The sequence below is a fragment of the Pangasianodon hypophthalmus genome, chromosome 5 (assembly GCF_027358585.1).
Source record: "Pangasianodon hypophthalmus isolate fPanHyp1 chromosome 5, fPanHyp1.pri, whole genome shotgun sequence".
Lineage (NCBI taxonomy): Eukaryota > Metazoa > Chordata > Actinopteri > Siluriformes > Pangasiidae > Pangasianodon > Pangasianodon hypophthalmus.
In genome coordinates, this window is record NC_069714.1 from 30,620,908 (window position 1) to 30,642,103 (window position 21,196).

The window sequence follows — 21,196 nt, forward strand, 5'->3', positions numbered from 1 at the left end:
TCACAATTGGTACATTTGGCATATTCAATTCAATTCATTTTTATTTGTATAGCCCTTTTAACAATGGGCATTGTCACAAAGCAGCATTACAGAAAGATATAAATTTAGGATATACATTTTAAATTTGTAGCAAATAGCAAAATAAGAAAATGTGCTGTCACTATGAGATGAAGTAGCTTGAGAATTCCAAATCATGAAAAGATGGAGTTAAAAAATAAAAACATCAAACAGAAAATGAACTGACTGGAAGAAGACGGCCAGGAGATGGAGACAGTGTCTTACAGATGGGGTAAGGACAGACAGACAGACAGACAGACAGACACACACACACAGCTCACCATTTAAAATCATATAGTGTGTGGGTGTGTGTGTGTGTGTGTGTGTGTGTGTGTGTGTGTGTGTGTGTGTGTGAGTGACTCAGATCAAAACCTGCAAGAAAGAAACAGGACAGATTGATCAGGCATTAACTTGAAATATATGTATAATATAATAAACATATCTGTATCATTCACACAATAACTCTGTGTGAGTGTAAATGATAAGAGTTTATTTTCAGCCTGCTAGTGTGTGTGTGTGTGTGTGCTTCAGTTAATATTCTCACCCAACATCAGAATGGGGAAATGTGATCTCAGGGACTTTAACTGTGGCATGGTTGTTGGTGAAAGAAGGGCTGGTTGGAGTATTTTAAAGACACAATAACTGAGTGACTCACGGTAGTTTCTCCAGTTTACAGTATGGATCCTTCAGTAGATCAGAGAGCAGCTTCACTCCTGATTCTCCTGGATTATTAGCTTTCAGGTTCAGTTCTCTCAGGTGTGAAGAAGGATTTGATTTCAGAGCTGAAGCCAGAGCAGCACAGCCTTCACCTGTAACACTGCAATACTCCAGCCTGCAGAGAGAAAGAGGAAAACTTCTCACACTTACATCATTTTACATCTTCATTCATTCATTCATTCATTCATTCGCCTTAAGTGTTTTATCCTGGTCAGGGTTTCAGTGTATCCGAAGCCTATCCTGGGAATAGTGGGCGTGAGGTGGGAATACAACCTGGATATGACTCCAGTCATTCACAGGTTTAGGTCTTAAGTATCACATATATTTTTCTACAATTTGATGTAAAAGTAAAGTGTAAATAATAATAATGTAATGCAGTTTCACACTGCTTTATAGAGAAATGCTGTCAAATATGTTAAATATTTTTCTTTCAGTCAAGGCCACTATTAACTGCTGTGCAAATGCATTTGATTCTTAAAGTTAATTGTTGTTTACTACTAGTTTAAAGGTTTAAGTGTATCTTTGCCAGAGAATAATATTTTTAAGCTATTCAAGGAAAATTGAAAACTGAAGGTCTGACCAATGGTAATAAGTTCAAATAAACTCTTAAAACAGAAACATAGAGTACTTGTTTTACAATTCACAAATCAATCAATTTTACGAATCACTATTCTATTACAGTGGTGCTGGAAAGCTTGTGACCCTGTTAGAATTTTCTATATTTCTGCATAAATATGACCTAAAACATCATCAGATTTTCATATGAGTCTTAAAAGTAGACAATGAAAACCCAGTTAAACAAATGAGACAAAAATCTTATACTTGGTCATTTATTTATTGAGGAAAATGATCCTATATTACATATCTGTGAGTGGCAAAAGTATATGAACCTTTGCCTTCAGTATCTGGTGTGACCCCCTCGTACAGCAATAACTGCAGCTAAACATTTCCGGCCTTAATTTATGAGTTTGTGTTGGCTTACTTTTTTATATTCTTTAATTGATGCCAATAATATTAAATAACTGGGTTTTACAAAATGTTCTTGATGGTACTCTTAGTCTCTGACCTATTGAACTAGCATGAGGACGTATTTTTGACAAAGACTACAAAGCATGTCTGCTAAATGATGTAAATACAATTGTAATTAAATGTGAATTAAACTTGCCAGAATATTCCTTATACAGTACAAAAGTGCAGTAATCCATATAAATTATGGATTATGTGTGTGTTTTCAGTGTAATGATCTGACCACAATATCTCCAGTGTACAGTGTGGATTCTCCAGTCCAGCAGAGAGCAGCTTCACTCCTGAATCCTGCAGGTTATTGTTACTCAGGTCCAGTTCTCTCAGACTGGAGGAACTTGAGCTGAGAACTGAGGACAGAACTGTACAGCTTTCCTCTGTGAGATTACACCAATACAACCTGGGAGAGAAATAATGATATGAGAATATGTATTGGTCTTTCAAATACACACACACACAAAGACACGTTTGCCCAGTCCCACTGACAGAACTGATGTAACTCGGTCAAGCTGGTCAAGCTACACACTTTTTCACAAATTTTCTCTGTGATTCAGGTCAGTGCTTCAAGGTTCAGATTCAAGGTTGATTCATGGACACTAATGGAATAAAATAAGAAATGAAATACTTTTAACTACTGTTTTATTTTCAACAAACGCTTTATAAACAAATGAGCATTTTTTAAACATTTTTAGAGAAAATTTCTTCATTTAATTTTTTTTAAATCTTTATCATTATTATTAAAATATTATATATATATATATATATATATATATATATATATATATATATATATATATATATATATATATATATATATAAATTAAAATAAATATAATAAATTAATATTAGTAACTGTGATATATAGCTGTGGAATTTGTTTAATTTTGTCTTTGACTTCATATTTTTTGTTTCCCATCCAGCAAAGTATCAGCATCTTTTCACATATATTCTTTTATCATCTCACACATTAGCACTTTTGATAAATGATTAATGACTAATATCAGAACTGATGAGATGCAATGCTTTTGAACTTGAAGCACAAAGAATAAATACATAATTCTCTGCCCATTTGTCTTTAAACATTCAATTCCATCTTTGTCCACTTTTCTGTTTTTTTTTAAAGCTGTGTTGTCATGTCACTAATCAGCCCATAATAGATAAATGAAATAAAACATTTTTACAAATGTCTGTAACATTCAGAGCACTGTACTTAGTCTCTGGCCTATTGTAAATAATAGTCAGGCAGCAGGGACCAACGCAAGTGCAGGTGTATAAAAGCTTTATTTAAAAAAGCTTCCAACCATTCCAATACGTTGAGCAAAGTTAGGAACAGGAAATGGACAATGGTCCAATGTTATCAACAATGGTATCAACTGGTAACAAAGACATTCAGTGCAGATTTCACAATAATGTGGTGACGAGGAAGTCGTTAAATAGTCTGGCTGTGATTGAATACGGGTGCAGGTGATCAGTATGATGGCGACTGCAAAAGTGCCAGAGTTTGTTGTTGTTGGATGTTGTAGTTTGCGGAGGCCATGTTTGTAGGCTGCGATGTTTTCTGAGAAATGTTTTGTAATGCCAATTGTGCATTGACGTGACAATAATTTAGAGAGAGTCAGCTACAGAAAGCAAGGTGGTCCATGTTTAAAATGGAGTTTAACTTCAGCCAGAATTTTTTTTTTTTCCATAGACTCTGTCACAATCTGGCCAGACTTGTTCAAGCTGAAAGTAAGGCTAAGTTAACTCAAAGGACCACTCTTTGTAACCTTGGTGGGCGGAAAAGCATTGCAGAATGCACAACAGATCAAACCTTGAGTAGGATGGTTTACAACAGCAAAAGACCATATCTTGTTTCACTTCTGTCAGGCAAGAACAGGAATCTGAGGCTACAGTGGGTACACACTAAAACTGGACAGTTGAAGATTGGAACAATGAATGAGTAGATGTAAATGAGCAGATGTTCAGGGGGTCCTAATAAAGTGGGTGAAGAGTCTACAATAGATCAGTGAGTGAAAATATCAGTGTTGTGTTCATGTGAATTGTAAAATGAGAAAAGAACAGTGAACACTTGTGGATATTAAAATTTAATCAAACAGAAAATATACTGTTATGTGTTAGTAATGTTCTGTTTGGCATTTAAAGTTAATATGTTAAAAAAATGAAGATGTTTTGACTATGATGTTTGGTCTGTTGTGTTTGGTCTGTTGTGGAGAAACAGAAATATCAGGGGAATCACCTATAAATTTATGCTGTGTCTTACATAGACAGTGCTTACATAAATAACTCTGTTTATAACACAGCCTGTACAATAACAATGTGTTTATGGATAAAAACACAGAGATCTGTATCCACAGTGAGGAAATGATGATCTGACCTCAGTATCTCCAGTTTACAGTGTGGATTCTCCAGTCCAGCAGAGAGCAGCTTCACTCCTGAATCCTGCAGGTTATTGTTACTCAGGTCCAGTTCTCTCAGACTGGAGGAGTTTGAGCTGAGAACTGAGGACAGAACTGTACAGCTTTTCTCTGTGAGATTACAGAACCACAACCTGAGAGAGAAAATATAATATATCAGAATACTGACATCTCGTTGTATTTCTTTCTATTTTTTTTTTCAATCACACACACACACACACACACACACACACACACTAAAATCTTTGTATTCTCAATGACTTCTGTATTACTGTATCCAAATAATGCTGGACTTCACACCAACCCATACAGATCAATGCAGTAGGCAGAATGTGACTTACGCATGAATTAATGTTAATCACTATTTCCCTCTTGTCAGGCACTTGCAAATTTGTTACTGCTTTAATAGCCACACTATTTAAGGGCTTCCTCACCACCACATTGTTATGAAGTCTTTCTTACCAGTTGATACCAAGGCTTTGTATTTTGCTATGTTGGTATCCTGGTTTTGATCCCTGTTCTGGTTCTCTGGTTTTGATTCTTGCCTTGCCTTGTTTATGTTGGTTGCTGATCGGCATGTGGAACAGGTATTCCACATGTACAAAATGATAAAGTGATCAGATAAATCTCAGCTTAAACCCTGTAGTCCACAGACACTTTCATCACAATGACTTGACTCTAAAGTCACATTGTACGGGTGTAATTATTAGCACAGTTTTAGATCTAACATCAAGAACACTAGTGCAATCTGAAATATTAATGCATTGTTACATTAAAATAACACACTGTAGTAATATTTTTCTGAATGAAAATACTCACACAGCTTTTCTGGAGGCTTTTACAACTGGCAGCATCCTCAGAAGACATTCCTCTGATCTGTCATATTTACTTAAGTCAAATTGATCCAGCTCTTCTTCTGAGTTTAGTATAATAAACACTAGAGCTGACCACTGAGCAGGAGAGAGACTGACTCCACTGAGACGACTGTTACCTGTTCTGTTCAGGTAAGTTTGGACTTCCTGCACTAGAGAATGATCATTCAGTTCATTCAGACAATGGAACAGATTGATGGATTTCTCTTTAAAGCGATTCTTCCTGATCTTTTTCTTAATGTACTTGACTGTTTCCTGTTTACTATGGGAGCTGCTTCCTGTCTGGGGGAGAAGGTCTTGTAAGAGAGTCTGATTGGACTCCAGTGAGAGACCCATAAGGAATCGGAGGAAAAGGTCCAGGTGTCCATTCTCACTCTGTAAGGCCTTGTCCACTGCACTCTTCAGGAAGGTAGACATCTCATTTGGATTTCTGAAGAGATGAAAAAGTCCACTGTGTTCCTTCCCTAGTATATTTCTGTTTGTCAGTGTAAAGGAGAGAAATGCAAATAAAGCAGCCAGAAACTCCTGAACACTCAGATGTACAAAGCTGAACACCTTCCCGAGGTGAAGCCCAAACTCCTCTCTGAAGATTTGGGTACACACTCCTGAGTACACTGACACCTCTCTGACATCAATGCCACACTCTCTCAGGTCTTCCTCATAGAAGATCAGGTTTCCTTTCTGCAGCTGTTGGAAAGCCAGTTTTCCCAGTGCCAGGATACTCTCTCTGGTCTGCTGAGGATAAAGGTCACAATTCTGATGGTACTTTTGGTCCTTGTGTTTGATCTGAAAGATCAGGAAGTGTGTGAACATTTGAGTCAGAGTCTTGGGGATCTCTCCACTCTCTGCTTCACCCAACATTCTCTCTAGAACAGTGGCTGAAATCCAGCAGAAGACTGGGATGTGGCACATGATGTAGAGGCTTCTCGAAGACTTCATGTGTGTGATAATTTTACTGGCCAGGCTCTGATCACTGATCCTCTTCCTGAAGTACTCCTCTTTCTGAGGATCACTGAACCCTCGTACCTCCGTTACCTTGTCTACGCACTCAGGAGGGATCTGATTGGCTGCTCCTAGTCGAGAGGTTATCCAAAGGAGAGCGGAGGGAAGCAGATTCCCCTTGATGAGGTTCGTCAGCAGTACATTCACTGACGCTGACTCTGTCACATCACACAATCTCTCATTGCTCTGGAACTTTAGAGGAAGGCGACACTCATCGAGACCATCAAATATGAACAGGATTTTGTAGGAGTCACAATGTATTGAGATTAATTATTTCAGTTCTGGGAAAAAGTGATAAAGTAGTTTCGTCAGACTGAGGTTTTTCCCCTTCATCAGATTCAGCTCCCTAAAGGGAAGTGGAAACATGAAGAAGATGTCCTGATTTGCTTTTCCTTAAGTCCAGTCCAGAATGAACTTCTGCACAGAGACTGTTTTTCCAATTCCAGCGACTCCTTTAGTCAGCACACTTCTGATGGACTTGTCTTTAAACAGGTCATTACATTTGATGGGTGTCTCCTGTGTTGCTGGTCTCCTGGACACTGTCTCAATCTGTCTCACCTCATGTTCACTATTGACGTCTCCACTCCAACCCTCTGTGATGTAGAGCTCTGTGTAGATCTCATTCAGAAGTGCCGAGGTTCCATGCTGTGAGATTCCTTCATTAATTCTTTTAAATTTCTTTCTCAATTTGTTCTTAGATATTTCTTGATATGTAGGTATGAGCTCTAATAAAGAGAACAATAAAATACATCTTTATTGCATGTCCACAAATCCCAAAATATAATCTAATATTTCACTTCATGAGCAACACTATCATATATTTACTTGTTCAGACCCAGAGGCTCATATCTATCAGATTTACTGTCAGAGTATTGATCTAATATCAGGTCCCGCATGTTTATATTCCTGTATTCATTAGAATATTCCTAACCGGGTGAGTACAATTAGCTTCTATAGTTCTATAGTTTCTATAGTTAAAGTGATGGAACAATCCCATTAGCCCTTACTTGTTTGTAATGTGTTAGCAAGGTCAGTCTGGTTCATGTTCTTCAGGACGTGCAGTGTGATCTTCAGCACTCCCTCTCCGATACTGCTCTGATCCTCCTTATCCTCCTCCCTCGTAGAGCATGCTGGGTAATCTGGACTCAGGAGCTTCTTAAATCTATTCAGTTCATTCTTCAACAGAGTAATGACTTTCTGCTCCACCACCTAAAAATATTAATGTGATAAGTAGTCAGAAAAACATCACAAACACACATAAAGACACACAAATACACAAACGATTGCTCTGTTTCCTGGTACCCTGCACCCCTGTGGATTACTGTCTGCTATCCTGAATCTTACGACTGTTTATTCCCCGTTGCAGCCGAGTGCTACTAAGGAGACCTGCCACCACTGCACCCACGTTTGTTCACCCACAGTACTCTGTCTGCAGCTCTCTCTTCGGCTCTTTAATAAATATTTAACTCGCACTTGAATCCGCCTTGTATTTCTTGACAGAACAAACTAACCTTAAAATGGATTCAGCGAGTGCCTCAGACGTCAGCGACTTCCTGTCGAACATCGCCGTGCGTCTTGAAAGACAAGAGGAGCAGATGGTCGCTACGGGTCGTGCGGTGCAAGCCTTGGTAGAGCAGGTGTCCGAGCTCACTGCCCAGGTCCAACTTCTGAGAACCGAGCCGGCAACATCACCCGCTGCGTCAGCTCCCCAGTGCTTACCCCCCATTTCGCTGCTCACAACTCAACCTGAGCCACACCTACCACCTCCCGCGTCTCTGCTGAGCCTTTCTCACCAGGTGCTCGTTGTTTTTTTTCGTTGTTTTTTACTCCAGACTTTTTCTACCGAGCGGTCTAAGGTGGCTCTGGTGTTGATACTGCTGTCTGTGAAGGCGGCTTTGTGGGGGACAGCGGTGGGGGACAGCGGTGTGGGATTTGATTGGGCTGTGACAGGACGTGAAGCGGCTCGGAGGCTGGCCGATTTACGTCAAAGTGAGCTCTCTGTCTCGGATTACTCCATAGAATTCCGCACCCTGGAGGCTGAGTGCAACTGGAACGAGGAGGCGCAGTGGGATATGTTCCTGCATGGCCTGGCAGGCCGCATCCAGAAGGAGATCTTCATTCTGCAGCTTCCAAGACCCTGGATGAGCTTATCGCTCGCGCCATTCGGGTGGACGCACGCCTACAGCAGCAGGAACAACGGGGGCTACTACGCGCAGTTCCGGCAGCCACAGATCTCCTTGCCCCTTTTCCCACCGATGCGGCCAGCGCAGCACATGATCCGGAGCCAATGCAGGTGGGTAGAGCTCGGCTATCCCGGGAGGAGAAAGATCGCCGTCGGACGAGAGGTTTGTGTCTCTACTGAGGAGGGGGGGGTCATATTGCCTCGGTCTGCCCGTTAAAAGCCAATGCCCGACAGTAGGTCAGAGGTTACTGTCGGGTGGGATGTCTGCAGGTAAAACCTCTTCCACCACACTCCTCCTGGTTCGGCTGCAATGGGGAAGCACCCTTCATCCCGGTCAGGCCCTCTTGGACTCTGGAGCTGAAGGTAACTTCATGGACTATCGGTGTGCTCACCAACTTCACCTCCCTATGTCAACGCTTAACCACCCCATTTCTGTCAGCGCTCTCAGTGGCCAAACTCTCTCCACTATCACTCACACCACCGTTCCGTTAACCCTCATCACGTCGGGGAATCACTTTGAAGAAATACGCTTCCTACTCGCTGATTACCCGCTCGCTCCTGTTGTCCTTGGTCACCCCTGGCTCACACTCCATAACACTCACATTGATCGGCGTTCTAATACAGTTTTATCGTGGAGCGAACAGTGTCATGCTAATTGTCTTGTGTCTGCCTGTTTGTCTGTGTCTAGTTCTGTTTTCCAGAAGGAGTCGGTGGACCTGTCTAACGTGCCTAAGGAGTACATGGACCTGAAGGAAGTGTTCAGTAAGTCTCAGGCCGCTTCTCTCCCTCCGCACCGTCCCTATGACTGTGCCATAGAATTATTGCCAGGTAAGTCTCCGCCTAAAGGCAAGCTTTACTCACTCTCTGCCCCAGAGAGGGAGGCTATGGAGAAATATATTTCTGATTCTTTGGCAGCCCGTGCTGCATTTTCTAACCTCAAGAGCCGCTTTGTTTCAGCCCCTATTCTCATTGCCCCCAACCCTTCGCATTAGTTTGTTGTGGAGGTCGATGCTTCAGAGGTGGAGGTTGGTGTGGTTCTTTCCTAGCGCTCCTCCGCGGACGGCAAGATGCATCCGTGCACCTTTTTTTTCCCCTCATCGATTGTCCCTCGCCGAACAGAATTATGACATTGGTAATAGAGAGATGTTGGCTTCGTCTTTTCCATCCCGTACCGTCCGGGCTCTAAAAACATCAAGCCCGATGCTTTGTCCCACGTTTTTGATTGTTCCGATCGACAGACCACTCCCGAGCTTATTTTACCTGAGAGACTTGTGGTCTCCACCATCACTTGGGAGATTGAGTCTAAGGTCCGCACGGTCTTACAAGAGCTAATGGTTCCATCTGGGTGCCGGAGGTTTTAAGGACTGACGTCATCCACTGGAGCCACTGTTCTAAGGTCGCTTGTCATCCAGGGATTAATCGTACCACCTTTCCGGTCAAACAACGGTTCTGGTGGCCATTGATGGCTCGTGACATTCGGGATTTTGTTTTGGCCTGTTCGGTCTGTGCTAGTTGTAAGACTTCCAATCGTCCCCTGGAGGGTCTCCTTCAACCGCTGTCTGTCCCTTCGAGACCCTGGTCCCACATAGTGCTAGAATTCGTTTCTGCCCTAACTCCGTCCCAGGGTAACATGGTGGTTTTGACCGTGGTGGACCAGTTCTCGAAGGTGGCCCATTTTATTTCCCTGCCCAAATTACCTTCTGCCAGGCGGTTACTGTCATTGACCACGTCTTTCGCATTCATGGCCTCCCGACGGATGTGGTTTCTGACAGGGGTCCCCAGTTTGTTTCCAAATTTTGGAGAGAAATTTGGATCTTGAGCAGGTGTTATGATATTCTCTTGGGTGGAGTCACCCACGGGCCTCTCACCGTTTGAGTGTAGCTTAGGGTACCAGCCACCTATTTTTCCTAGTTTGGAATCCGAAGTCGCGGTCCCCTCTGCCCACGCTTTCGTCCAGAAGTGCTGCCGCACCTGGAGAACTGCTCGTCAGATGCTTCTCCAGGTGGGTGCGCGCACTAAGGCTCAGGCTGATCGCCACCGGTCGAAGCCTCCCATCTACGTTGTCGGTCAAAAGTGTACGCTCCGTATCTAGTAAGTTGGCTCCTAAATTCATTGGCCCATTCATTGTCACTAAAGTCCTCAGCCCAGTGGCAGTCCACCTCAAAGTTCCTCCAGCGTACAGGAGAATCCATCCCATTTTTCACGTATCCAAATTGAAACCCGTTTTTCACCCTCCTATTAATCCGCTAGCCCCTCATCATCAAGAGTTTGTTGATGAAGAATCGAAAAAAGCCATATGGATCAGGCCCAAAGTAATCAGTGCGTATATTGCTGAAGAGTGGAAGATCAGCTCTGAACCTTCCCTGTGTCATTTTCTGTTCTCTAGTCTTTCCTCTGATGCACCTGCACACAACACATTGGGATATAATCTTTCGAGCTGCAGAGTTGGCATTTAAAACCCAATACCTTTTCCTCAACTTGGAGAGAATGTGATTTCTCCCTCCATGTCCAATTTGTTCATGGATGTGCCGAAGAATCAGAGTGGAGACATGAAGATCCTTAGGCAGAATCACTGGACGCTTGGCCTCCTCTGGCATCGCTGACTTGTTTAGCCATTCCCAATTCTCAGCACTCCACCTTCCATTGTTGGGTCCAGTTTTTTTTTGCTATTTATGCCTTTTCCAGTCTTTTCCAATTTTGCTATTTCCTCTGGTTACCTCTGGCAAAACTCAGTAATGACTTTTTCCGCCTCCAACAGGTCTTCAAGGGTAGTTTTTGTAGTTTTTTCCAAGTATGCTCTTGCTCTTGAATCTCTCCATTGCATGACAAAATATTTTTCTGCTTTCTTGTCTGTATAACAAGTTTGGATTGAATCTCTTTTCTTTTCACACTGAGTGAACATTCTTAATGTTCTTAAGTTTCAAGAACCAAGCCACTGTTCTCTTCATCTTTGTCCAATTTGAAAAGTGAGAAAGTAGTTTTCTTGTGGGATTCCCATCATCTTTGATGACAGAGCTGCACACAGTAGTATTGCCCTTGACTTCAGCATCATCTAGAGGGAGTGAGAGGAATTCAAAGACATTTTGAAGCATTTCTTTTCTGTCTTCCAGAGAAACTCCAGTCCATGGATCCACTCCTGGCACTTGACCAATGTGCTTGTACTCACCCCTCTTTAAGCTATGTCTTGGGTTCAGAATGGTTCCAATATACCTCCACTGTGATGCAGCTGCATTTCCTCTTATAGTAGAGATCCTGTTGGCCACAAAAGTGCAAAACCTTGTGTGCTCATTTGTACATATGTACTTCAGGACTGATTGCCTCTCTGTCCAAAAGACTGAGCTCTTGAGGCACAGCTCCAACTCCTTTCTGAGCATCTTGTCAACTCTGACCGTGAGCACAGCAGCAGCAGGTTCTATGCATGGAATAATCATTTGCTCGAGGCTTTAGTTAGCATGAAAGTCCCAAGTATAGTGTTATTCGTGGTCAATTTCAGGTATCTCACTCTGCATCAGAAAAATGATGAAGCACAGCCTCTGTGGTTGCTCCAAAGTTTGCTGGCTTTACACAACGTGCCACTTGGATATCTTTTGGGTTTCTTTCTGCAAAGTTCCTGAAGAAGTAACTTGACAGGTAGTGTTATGCGACACAAAACCAAGTGGATCATAAATAGAGCTCACCATTGACTGTACGTTTCGTCTACTATGGGGTTTATGCATGATGATGATGCTAAACTTAAAAACATCACTCTCACCACACCACAACAACCCCAGGGCTCTTTCTATGGGCAGTTTGTCTCTGTCCAAGTCCAATTCTCTCATCAGCTCAATCCTCCTTCTTAATGTGTGATAGCACTGTGCGGCTGTTTTGTAAGGTGAAATCCTCCTGCTTGACAGTGTGCAGTCAGGTCCTTTCCTGTTCTTTTGGGAGAAACTTCAAGCAGTAATCAACAGTTCTCTTCAACAGTGCTTATCACCTCTGGTCAAAAGCAGCTGCTATTATCCTAGGCAGTTGTTCTTAGGGAAAGGTTTGCACAGATGGGAGAAGACATTGCACCAAACAGAAGTACTACCAGGCAATGTTCTACAGGATGCACAGTGACATCACCACTAGGCCACCAAAGGAAGAGCACAAAGTCAACATCATGTCTTGACACCCTGACCTGGTGAAACATCAACTTGATGTCTTTCATTACAGCCACAGTCTCAAGATGGAACCTAGTCAAGATGCCAAAGAGTGTGCAGGTTAGATCAGGGCCCTGTTCATAGTTTAACGATGTTCCTTGTAATGTTGCACCACAGACAACACTATCCTGATGGTTCCCTTTTTGGGATGGTAAACACCATGATGTGGTATGTATCATACTCTTCAGTCTGACCTGGCTATTTCTTTTTGTGGTGCTACTTGAGTGTACACTTTGCTTATTACTTCAGTTAGGAAATCTATGTATTCCTTATTGAAGCCTTCATTTCTTTTAAATATCCCTTCCAGGCTTTGGATATGCTGAACTGCAATCTGTATATGGCATTACAGGGCTTCCTTTCTTGAAAGGTAAATTTTAAACTGTATTGCTGATCTTGCAGCTTTATGGGCTCCTCTGCTACTTTGAGAAATCATTTATACTCCACAGATAGCTCCAGAATGTCATCAGATCTCTCATTGAAATCCTGGTTATACTGCTGTGTCAGAAGTTCTTCCAGCTTTGAGACAGAGATTCTCTTACAGTAACACGACAGAAGCCACTCTTGCCTGTTGTTCTACTGCCTTTCAGAGGACCATTGATAACCCACCCAATAGGGTTTTCAAAGCATATGGCCCATCACTATGACTGTTTACTATTTCCCAAGGTTCAATGGTTTTGGGAGTATTGCTTCCTATCAATAACTCCACCTTGGCATTGATGACTGGGATTCTCACCTTGCTAAGGTAAGTCCATTTAGCATGTTTCTCCTTTGTAGGAATGCTGTTCACATCTATAGGCATTTTCTTTTGTGTGTAAACCTCAGTCAGCTTAATAAATTTGGTTCCATCCAATTCAGAGGCCTCCAGCCCTATGATTATGCACGAGTGAACAGATTTCTCCGGACTCATTGTGCGAAGCAAGATTTTGGTTTGGTTAAGCTAGTTCATCAAGGTTCTCTGTACAGAAGGTTGCTGAACTGCCAGGATCAAGAAAAGCATACATGTGAATGATCTTATTTCCTATCCAAAAGAGACTCCATTTTGTCTGAGAAAGGCAATCTTATCCCTGTGGACTTGTTTGTTCCGCTGTAAGCATACCACCAATTCATGCTCAACACTGCAGAACGGAAACAATTGACATGGACTGCTCCATATTCCCTGTGCAGATCTTTCTTCTACACTGGCTACAAAACTGTCTTTGGACTTGAGCTTTACTACTGGTTTGGCTCTCATTTGGCCTGCTTCCGAGCCCTGAATGTCACCAAACACTGGATCTAAAACCATTTTTGCTTGCCTTTCAATGAAGTGTTAGGTTTCCTAACAATCTCTCTCCCTCCCTCCCTCCCTCCCTCTCTGTCGAGCTACACATGCTACTCCTGAGATGCCAGTGATCCTGACCTCTTATCCATCCTGATGCACTACATCTATTTGGATTTCTCAACACAAGGAAATAACTTGCTGCTGCTGAAGATGGTCCCACATGGACAGCCTAAAGTTAGTTGAGATTACTGAGGATGGTACCACTTAGAAACCATCAAGATGGCTTTGGACTTCAATTGATATGAATCAGTTTTGCGATGATGGCTTTGGACTACAATTACCTTGATAGCTTTAGGATTGCAATTCCCACAAACAGTTTTGCACTCAAGTCTCCATCATTGAACAGTTGATAACCTCAACAAAATAGATTTCATGTGTAAACTGTAATGAACTTTTGTGGTTACACAATTGCACTTTTTGACCATGTAGTACACAGTTTAGAAGGTAATTATTTAGAATTGCACTATCAGTGTCACCCAGATGAGGATGGTTCCCTTTTGAGTCTGGTTCCTCTCAAAGTTTCTTCCTCATATTGTCTCAGGGAGCTTTTCCTCACCACCATCGCCTCTGGCTTGCTCGTTAGGGATAAATTCATGAATTTAAAATTTATATCCTGAATTTATATCATTCTGTAAAGCTGCTTTGTGACACTGTCCATGTCCTCATTTTCTTTGCTCCCGTAGCTTACATCCCTTTGAGCGCCACTTCTCCCTGAGTTCATATGGGAATTTTAGAACCATAGGACCCAGATTAGACACTGTGTCCAAGTCTTCCATATACTCCAGCTCCTCTTGCATTTGAGAAATAAAGCAAACTCTTACAGCTCTTTAGGGTCTTCAGATTTAATACTTGGCCATGAAAATATTCTCCATGTAGGCACATCTATATTCATTGCCGAAACGTTCCTTCAACAAAGTCTTTGGCTTTGAAAAGCCTTGATTTGGATCCAAGTATTGGCAGCTTTTGTCCAACTCTTGTAAGCGGTCCTGACAATTATCTGTCTTGCTTTCAATCACGTGTTCAAATGATTGAATAAAAGATAATGGTAATGAAGAGTAGCTCCATCAAAGATTTGAATATCACCCTTAGGCAATGTGGACAGAATTTGTTGTTGCTCCTGATGCCCTGCATGCACAGAAACATGCTAAGTGATTTTCTGCATCACTGTTTGTGTAGTGTTACTGTTTTAAGCAGAAGACTGAACTTGACTTCTTGTAGGAAACTGAACACTGACACCTTCTTTAAGGCATATACTGTAGCTGATCTTCGCATTAGCAACAGAATCAGGATTTTTGGCAGTCATTTCCAAATATACATTCATGGCATCAGTATATGTTGAAGCCATCCTTTCTTTTACAGGAATTTCTGCATCTTGAAGTGCTTGCTGCTATTTCTGTGTGTATATCCAATGTTTCTCTCCTTTCCCAAGTTCCTCTCACTGGTGGTGTAATTGTTCTTGTTGCTCCTCCAGAGCATGCCTTTGTTCCAACCCAACAGCTTTAGGCAGCAGGGCCATCCTCTTTGCCTCAGCACAAATACTTGCAGATGCTGTAGATGACATTGCTTGCTCTTTATCTACTAGATTTGCTAGACCTCCTGCTTCTTACTGAGACATTATCTTTCTCAAGATACCACACTAGACATACATAATGCATCTCTGAGTTTCCTCTGTGGTGAGAGTGGTTCTGCATTGTTAAAATCAAGTCTGGCAAATGCTAATGTTTGGAACTCTAAAGCATAATAGTGCTCTTATTCTCCATTGTAGTCGCAAGTTGACTGAGAGAGGAAGTTAACTGTGAGTTTGACTGCATGTCTGGTTTCAGTGTTGTTGGCTCTGATAATCACTGTAGAACCTCTGCAGTGGCAGGATTGACGAGGGGCATGTGTCCATTGTGGGAATTCAACAAACTTCTTTAAGCTGAAATACCCTCCCTTAGTGAATCGTACCCTGCTGTTCAGCAAATTCTATTATAACAGGCCTTTTGAGACAGAGATGGCTCCAACTGCAAAGATCCAGGTCAAAAACTATAGGGCACAATAGTTTGGAACAAATTCATCAAGTAGGATCAAAAACAAAAATGAAAATCAGGTCATACACAAGGAAGACAAGCTAGATATTCAAGACTCACAAATGCACTGCAGTAAACATTTGCAAGACACAATGAGTCCTGTCTAACAGGTAGTGTAGTTTTAAGTTTTTAGTTTAGAGGAAATAATTGTGATGTATTGCAAATTAGTGTAAAAAAGGTTTAGAAACCACACCTTGAATATAGCTTCCAACTGATTTCTGGAGGTGATTTTTTCAGCCCTTTGTATTCTGTGGACAAATAAAACAAACACAAAGAAATAAAAACATCTACTAAACATTAACCATAAGCATATGTTATATAACACAACCAGAGGCACAAATCACTAATACACAGTAATTATTATTTTTATCAAAATATTCCTTTTTTCTACTGGAATGGCTTTTACATATGCAAAGTAATATTTAAAAAATACTTAATGATTATTTTTGATGATCCCAGCACAGGTAAATAGAGTGTTTGTGTGATCCTTTTTTCAGGTAATGTAACTTTGAAATGATTTATATAAATTCTTAGGCATATACACTGGTGAAAAATTAACTTGGACGATGTATAATTGCAGTATTTGTGGTTTTGCTGTGGCTAGTGCATTGTAAATTGTAACCATGAAATGGTAGCTTTAGATGTAACTCACATGCAGTAAATTTGAAACATATTATCATTTGTTCATTATTATTGGTTATCATGTTGGTTTGTTATTCAGGGGATTTGAGAATGTTTACTATGTTTTCTGTTAATGTTTAGAATAATAAGTGAACACAAAAAAAAAAACACATTACTTATTGAGAAAACAGATATGGATACTGATGTAGCATGTATAAATACTAGGTATAAATCCGCCTCTAATCTCGTACTTGTAACACAAACACCTAGTCCTTTTTAGATTACTTGAGTATTTGACATAAATATAAATAATTAGGCTATTAATGTTCCACCTCTTTACATTTACTTTTAAAATTATATTTTTGTGACCATTTGTTGGAACTCATGTCTGCTTTCATCAGACTGAATATGAGCTAATGATGGATTGGTGCAGTGAATAATGGGACTGTGGAACTGTGAATGAGGAACTCTGCACTAAATCTTTAGACTATACTGACCTCAGTTCAGTAGAAATGTCTCCCTGTCTGAAGCTGAGTGGAAAGTTCATTGACTCGTCACTCTTCATAGACACACAGCTGGATTCAGGTGAGTCTGATCTCTTCACCTCCCTCAAACTAAGACACAGAGATTTAAGTCAAAATGAAGAATTAATAAATATAAAATTATGAATGTAGAAGCTTAGCTGTAAAATTACTTTTAAAGAGAACAATGGAATCTATAATCTAAAATAATTTTATCTTGCATTGCCCCGTCAATCCTCTTTAGTCACTAAGTAGAATTTCTGTCTTTAATTCCTCAGATTTACATTCCCTAAATCATCTTTAAAAGTGAAGTGACTTGTGGTGACCCATACTCAGAATTTGTGCTCTGCATTTAACCCATCCAAGTACACACACACAGTAGTAAACACACACACCGTGAACACACACCCGGAGCAGTGGGCAGCCTTTTTTGCTGTGGTGCCCGGGGAGCAGTTGGGGGTTCGGTGCCTTGCTCAAGGGTCTCACCTCAGTCGTGGTATTGAGGGTGGGAGAGAGCGCTGGTCATTCACTCCCTCCACCTACAATCCCTGCCGGACCCGAGACTCGAACCCACGACCTTCAGGTTCACCTTCGGGTTGCAAGTCCAACTCTCTATCCATTAGGCCACGACTGCCCCCTTAGGTCAGTAGAACTTACCTTAGTTCAGTAGAACTGTCTCCCTCTCTGAATTTCAGTGGAAGTTCCTTTGAGTGGTCAGTCTTCATGGACACACAGCTGGGTTCAGGCGAGTCTGATCTCTTACCCTGAATCAGACTAAAACACAGCTTCAGTAAATATTTCAGTTATTCATCTTCACCTGTACACATCTTCACTCTGATAGTCTAACACATTTTTTGTCACAAGTTTTTTACTCAATTCATTTAGACAGCAGGTCAAATTACTTATTTCTTTATTTGTTTGTGTCAGCGATACAAATGGAAAGTAACCAAAATTTGTCTGTTCAGACCCCAGTCACATTTACACACTTATCCACATTTGTTGTCATAGGAACAACACAGACATGCATCTGAGTCATCTAGTGCAGGTGAAAGTTGGAAAGTTCTGTGAAATAAAGTGGAAAGCAAGGTCTTGTATATTCAGCTATGGTTTTTTGATGTCTTTTAAATATGATATGACAAAAAAATACAAATAATATTGAATTGCTGTGTAATTGCAGGTCATGGTTTACATAACAGCAATGTCCAGTAACATGTTCAGCACAGACAATACAAACCCAAACTACAACAATGAATGTGCTGCTTCTCCTTCTGCTTTTGTGAGTTTCCCCAAAATGATTGTGAATATACAGTATAGAGAGTCATCCCCTGTTTTTTTTCATAAATATCTGACATGAATGATGAAAGAAATGCATGAAATCCCATTTGAGCGGTGTGACTGAGTCCAGAAACCTGATCTGAGTCACAATATTCTCTCACCTCTCCTCAGTCATTGCGTCCTGTTCCACAGAAAGACTCATTTTGGAGGATATGTCTCTTCCTGCATATCACAACCTTAAATCTACTCTCACACACACACATACACAAACATAGAAACATTTTGCAACCCATCACTTTACTCTGAACTTGTTGTGTTAAATCCAACTGTGACACTGATACTGTGCATCACCACACAGTTCACTTACAGAGAAACATCACATTATAAAGTGGTAAAGGGTGTTTAATTAAAAAAACTCTGCTCCATTTTTTTTTAACTAGAGTACGTTCAGAGTAGCTTTAGATTTAGATACTCACTGTGCTTTTTCTCCTACAGTACTTTATATTCCTCTTGTCAAAAACTGAACTGCTGAGTTGCACTTGCCACAAAATGAGTTTCACCTGCACAGGTTGAATTTTATTTATTCTAGAGAGGTGGAGTGCACATATCCACACACACATCCACACACACCCACACACCTGTCATAATATGTGTAGTAACATTAGTATATCCAAATAAAGCTACAATGGGAGTTGACTGCAAGTAGTCTGATCATTTTGAGAATGATGGATGGTACTTTTGGCAAGTTTGACATTCCTTACAGTATTTCCACACGTCGGCTTTCAAACTTCACCAATAAGCAACTTCCATCAGTCGTAATAGAGTTTTAGGTCGACCTAGATGTCCACTTAAAGGATTGTCATGGGCATATTTGAGAAACTCACCTCGCAGGCAGGTAGGTATGGCTAGATGGAGCATTGGTCCTTTCTGACCATCTTGGACACTACGAAACAGGAAGCCATTTTCAAGGACGTAATGCCCTCTGGAAGGATCATGATTTGTGTGATAAGTAGTCATATTGCATAACTCTTGAATCTCTGGATCATTTGTCTGTGCTGTAGCAATGTCAGACCAGTCTACAGGTAAGTTGGATGGAGTTACAGAAGAACTGGTAGCTTTGACCATGGCTATCATATGAGGTTGAGTAGTATCTAGGGCCTGTGATCGGGTGTCTGGCACCATGTTGCACTGTCTCTTTCTGTACTTGACACTGAACTCATATCCTTGCAGATGAATAGTCCATCATGTCAGCCTTGACGAAGGTTTCGGATGTTGGAAAACCCAAGTCAGCGCAGCATGGTCAGTGATTAATTCAAATGGTCTGCCCTCCAAATAAGCTCTCCATTTTTCAATGGCCCACACAACAGAGAAACATTATTTTTCTTACAATCGCTCTGCTCCACAAAGAAGTCTGGATGTGTCCAACACACATTTTTCTTCTCCATCTGTCTCCTGCATTAAAACAGCTCCTATGCCAATGTCACTTGCATCAGTTTGCACCCTGAAAGGCTTGTTAAAATCAGGAGAAATTAGTACAGGAGCCTTAGTTAAGTCACATTTGATCCTATCAAAAGTATCTTGACATGCTTCAGTCCATGTCCAAGTGGATTGTTTCTTCTTTAGAGCATGAAGAGATGCAGCTTTCTCTGAGAAATTTGGTATGAATCTGTGATACCAACCTGCCAATCCCCAAACTCTTTGTACATCCTTGAGTGATTGTGGTACTGGGAAATCTCATATTGCTGCTACCTGGGAAAGATCTGTTTGGACTCCTACCCTGGATACAACATGGCCTAAGAATGTGAGTCATTTCTATACAAGGTTGCACTTCTTAAAAGTCCTGCTTGATGTAGATAGCTGAAAACTTGATGAGTGTTGCAAGTGTTCCTGCTCATTTTTCAAATACACCACAATGTCGCCAATGTAAACTAAGCAACATTTCCCTTTGACATCTCTGAGTACATATTCCATCAATCTTGTAGTGAATATTGAAGTTCCATGCAAATACTCTAATATATCTCTGGGGCATGGGGTAGCCATCTAGGTGTATTTTTTGCATTTGGGCCATGATAGTTTACACATAGTCTTGAACCCCCTTCCTTTTTAGGGACAGTGACAGCTGATGAAGCCCATGGGGAAACTGAAGGATGAATAATGTTTTTGTTTAGTAACTCTTGAATTTCTTTGTCAATAAACTGTTTTTTGTCTATTGATAGCAGTATGCAGATGAGCATGGCATTGCTGAACATTGTATGTTTGATTTTTGACTTAAACTGATGGAGGAATTAGTGAGCTTTGAGGTGGATGTATTGGAGTTGACATGAGATTGGATTTGACATGGATTTGAACTTCTTGTCAATTTGGATATCTCGTTGCTTTAAACAATCTACCATTTACTTGCCCAGGTCTTGAATGCTGAGTTCAAGTCTTTTTTGGATTCTTTCACATTCTCTCTCTATACAATAAGTCAATCTTTCTTCTAATTTCTCAACTTCTGTCTGAGAAAAACTGTCACTCACCTTCTTAGCACAGTCTTCTAGTTATGTTTCCAGTGTGGTGATTTGCTCTGCTAGCTGCTCCACAAACCTCAGAACAGAAGGATACGGGTTGAGTTTCAACTGAGTCATCAATTTCAGTTGGTGGTGGTGAAAAAGGAATTTCATCTAGATTTTCAGCCATACCTTCAGTCTCTTCAACTCCTGCATTTTCCTTTTCAGAATCAATATAATTCGCTGAATGTGTTGAGTTCTCGAAGAGGTTCTCTTCTGGTTAGAAAAAGGTTCACTGGTAAAGTCAAGAATGAGTTCGTACTCATTCTCTGTCCCAATATGTTGGCTTGCCATATCTCAAACTGTTCAAAAAACAATGAATGCAAAGGTCCCTGTTCAGACATCAAACTGTCTTGTGTCTTTTTAAACTCAAAATCAGCTATACAATAAAGAAG

At 41.0% G+C, this 21,196-nt stretch overlaps 1 pseudogene; it reads right to left on the reverse strand.

Annotated features, from left to right (window-relative positions):
• Positions 1 to 349: 349 nt before the first annotated feature.
• Positions 350 to 18,855, reverse strand: LOC113546569 (NACHT, LRR and PYD domains-containing protein 3-like; annotated as a pseudogene).
• Between the last annotated feature and the right edge of the window lie 2,341 nt (positions 18,856 to 21,196).